At 45.2% G+C, this 4,146-nt stretch overlaps 1 pseudogene; it reads right to left on the bottom strand.

Moving 5' to 3' along the window:
* LOC109289173 overlaps positions 1-3,893 on the bottom strand; it is an 18,615-nt pseudogene extending 14,722 nt beyond the window's left edge.
* Positions 3,894-4,146: the final 253 nt, after the last annotated feature.

Below are 4,146 nucleotides of genomic sequence, written 5' to 3'. Positions count from 1 at the left end.
CCCAGCCGCAGCCCCTGCCCCAGCCCTACTCCCTCCTTCACCATGGGGGCCTCAATCTTCTCCCCACCCCCAGCCCCTTAAAAACAAGGAAAAAATATAAAGGGGTACATGAGCTGAAACTTTGAGGCAGAAGGGGTACACTTGTTAAAAAAGGTTGAAAACCCCTGGAATAGCACAAGACTCAGATGGCCCCCACAACATGTAACTATTGAATAATCTACTTGTTGATTGTACACTTATTTACTAGTTTCAGATTAAATATACTTGACAATGTAAAGGTACTATTATTACTCGTTAAGAAGGAATCCTACCTCTTCATGGTTCTTAAGACAGCACAGCTCATCAGTCAGGGCCTCAGATTGTAACTGCAAGCCAGGCTGGCATCTAGCCAGTTGTTCTAGAGCTGGTTAAAAGCTAACAATGTCAGCAGCCTCCATGCACTGGCAGAGTCCACAATCAGTTTCAGACCTAATCCATGGGCAAGGAAGATACGATAGTCAGTACCTGATCTCCCCCTACAGTGTTTGTGCTGTATACAGCTCAGTTATGTATAGGTCTGTTTCCCCATCTTCTTTATTTTCTTCTCTATGTTTAATTGGCAAAGAGCTTCATTGCCCACAAGCTGAATTTAAACAACTCAGAAACAAAACCCCTTTTTCACTCCAGGTATTATGCATTTCACTCCAGGTATTGTTTTATTTTTTACATTTCCTATGAATGAAGATCTTGACACTCTTTTTGTGTTTATAGTTTTAGCATTTCAGCAACAGAAGCAAATTCTTTCTCACCCCTGTAACAGGAGGCTTGATGCTCCTGCTACTTTAAGGTAAAATAGGCAATACGAGAAGCAGCCTGCGTGTGTGGCAGAGGCCAATTAAAGGGTCACCTGGCCAGACAGGCCGGACTTAAAATATATAAACCTAGGTCCTAATCTAATTAGGCAGTCTAGCCCTGAAAGCTATAAAGAGAGGAGCTCCTGGTCAGCAGGGCTCCTGAGTAACACCTGAGCTGGGGTAAGCAACTCTGGAGGTCTGTACAAGGGACTAAGAGGAAGAGGTGATCCCACCAGGCCTGGGAGTAAAGAGGCCTGGGAAACAAAATAGAGGGATTGGGACCCAGAGGGAGAGAGCTTGAGCTTAGGAGGGGGGCATGTAAGCAGGACCAGGGCACCCAAAGGTCTCACTGGCCCAGAGGGGGGCCAGGACCCAGAGAGAGGGACCAAAGGTGAAGGAGGGCCACAGCATAGAGACTGGCAGGGCCAGGGGAGCCCATGAATCTCAACTAGCCTAGAAGTGGGGCCAGGGCCCAGTGGGAGGGAGAAAAGATTGGGGGTTACAGCCAGAGATCAAGGGGGCTAAGAAGCCAGTAGCCCAGGAGGAGCATGTGTCAACAAGGACAAGGAGCCCTTAGCCTGAGAGGGTTGTTAGGAACAGCAGAGAGAGAGAGAGGAATGAGTATCACCTGCGAGAAATGGATGTGGGTACCATATTGGGGAAGATGGAGCCCACATAACTTAAGACAAAGTAGAGATAGATGGGATTGGGGATCCCTGGGGCAGCCTCTCTTTCCAAAGATCTAAGAACAACAAGGCATGGCAGGAAAAGTGAAGGGGAGCAATCTTCAGGAGCGAGGACAGAGCAGGGACTGAGTGGCCACCAGGGGACATTGCAGCCACCCCTGGGATGAGTGCCTGTTACATTGGTGCATTGGCAGGGAAAGCAGCTGTGCAGGAGAATGGAGAAATGACCCCTTGGGTGACAAAGAAAGAGCAAGCAGAGCTAGGGAGCCCAGAGAGCTCAACTAGCCTAGGAGTGGGGCCAGGGCCTGAGGAGAAAGGGCAAAGGCTGGAGAGGGCCACAGCCAGAGACTGACAGGGACAGGGGCCTGTAGCCCAGAGAATAGAGGGTTCAGTTCGGAGGAGGAAAAGACCAAGCAGGAGAACCCTTCAGGAAAATCCTAGACTTATTTTCGGGCTAGAACAAGGTTTAGAACCAGAAAGAGGGCTTGTGAGGTGCAGAGACTAATATGATGCCCAGAATGGACAGCCTCCCTGTTTGTAAAAGATTATAACATCAAAGCATGGCAGGTGAGGAGAACGGGAGATTGCTCAAAGAGAGAGCAGGTTGATAAGGACTAAAAGGGCTCCAGGGGCATGATGGCCACTCCTGGAGTTGAACTTGGTTACACCCCCAAATAAATTAATGGAATTTCCCATATCCAAAAGCTCTTCTGGAAGGAGAGGGCAAATAAATGCTTCAAACTGCCTGAAAAATGCAATGTTAGTGGATTATTCCTCCGTGTCATCATAATCATGGCTTATTATGTCATGGATGTGGAAGTTCAATACTTTTCTGAGGCTTTTTTGAGTTTTATTTCTGGAACATGACTGAGATGTGGGAACGCAGGGACTTTTGACTAGCTTTGTCCTGTATGGAGACATACTCACATCACTCAGAAGTCGTCTGCAGCCATCCTGCTGTTATCAATGTTCAGAAGGATCTTGTTCTCCATGGTTGCACAAATGATCTGAAAAAGGGAATGGTAGAAGGGACTTTCAGCACCACTGGTTCTTCACTCTGCTCTAAGGCAGACAGTAAAAGCAGCCCATTATAGGCACAACAATGGGGAAGAGACCAACATTCCCAGAGACTGAGCAATTCCTTCTCATGCACCATGGAAATATAACAGTGGCAACTGTTGCCCAGATCCTGAAATTACCTGCTTTAACACAGACCTTTGTACATCCCTGACCCCACTGCTCATCCCTGCAGTTGACTCCCATCACACATTAGAGTAGCCTGAAGACTACTGTTGTAACTCAAGTGAGAGTGTAGTATCAGCAAAGTGCTGAAAGTGCAGCTGCATATCCCAGAGCCATTAAGCTGTCTTTCTATCAGAAGATGCCCACAGGGCAGCAAAGCAGATGCATCATGCAGAGAAATTTGTCTGATATGAATATCAGCATTGCCTGGTGTACATATTAATACAATCAACATTCATAGACACTTTACGGTTTTCAGGAAACACTCTTGCTTAAACTATAGATAGAAGAGCTTGCAGCACCTAAGCAATATAAAGTTCAAAGAATTATTTATTCCTAAGGCATAATAGCACCTATGTTAATATGGGAGACACTTGAAAGTCTAGTTACCTGCATGAGTGAATGTTACAGCTTAGATAAAAGAGAATACAAACTAAGACAAATTACTGTTAACAGATAAGATGGTAAACATGGAAGCTGAGTGACCATAGCATCACAGAAAATTAATGGGTCTCCAGGAAAAGCAAATAAAAAAGAGGCTTTGGAACTGCTGAAGCAGCAAAGAAACAAGAAACATAATTGAATAAAAATCCCTTAATATGCATCTTTTCCTGTTCATAAATTATCATAATTTGAGTGGGATCACACCAAGCTCTGCTGATGCACAAGATTTATTCACTTCCACTTTCACTCTCTTAAGGGTATTTATAGACATGCTGGGGGGGGGAGGGAGCTTTAATTAGTGCAGCTTCCAGAGTATCAGCATCCCTGAGCTGAAAGATGGCAGCACTGGATGAGCTTTAGTTTAAAGCACCCTGCCGACATTTTTCAACACAGGGACACTGATACACATGACGCTTGAGTCTGGTGGAGTGCGGTAATTACCACAGTCCAGTAGACTTGATTAATTAAGATGCTACAATGTGTTGCAATTACAGTGTGTCATGTGTCTAGGAGCCCTAAGAGGTTTTTTTTTTTTCCTTGAATCCAAAACTATTAACACAGTAAGATACCATTTCATTCACCAGGACTGTTAAATTTAAATTCAACTGGGAAATCTAAACACTATCCGAAGCCATCTGACCATGTTGAAACAATGGTCCATTTTCATGGCATTGCTGGACTTTTCCATGCCCTCAAACCAGAGTTTCAAAGCAGCAGTTGTCCTCACTTACTTCTATATGTATATAAAATAATGCCTCTGCCATGTGCATTAGGATCTAACCAAAGATTTCAAGGGAAGCCAAAGAGAAGGATTAGAATCTGGGTGAAAAAAGGAGGTTCTACCTGGTTTTGAGGATCTTCTATTTCCCTGTCATAGCAGCTGTGTAGTCCCTTGGCTCACAGATGGGGCCTTGTCTCGTGTACCATTCCCAGATCCTGCA

Source organism: Gavialis gangeticus, unplaced genomic scaffold (genome assembly GCF_001723915.1).
Source record: "Gavialis gangeticus isolate Ggan-Ray unplaced genomic scaffold, GavGan_comp1, whole genome shotgun sequence".
In the NCBI taxonomy this organism is placed as follows: domain Eukaryota; kingdom Metazoa; phylum Chordata; order Crocodylia; family Gavialidae; genus Gavialis; species Gavialis gangeticus.
This window is presented reverse-complemented; position numbering and strand designations above follow the sequence as displayed.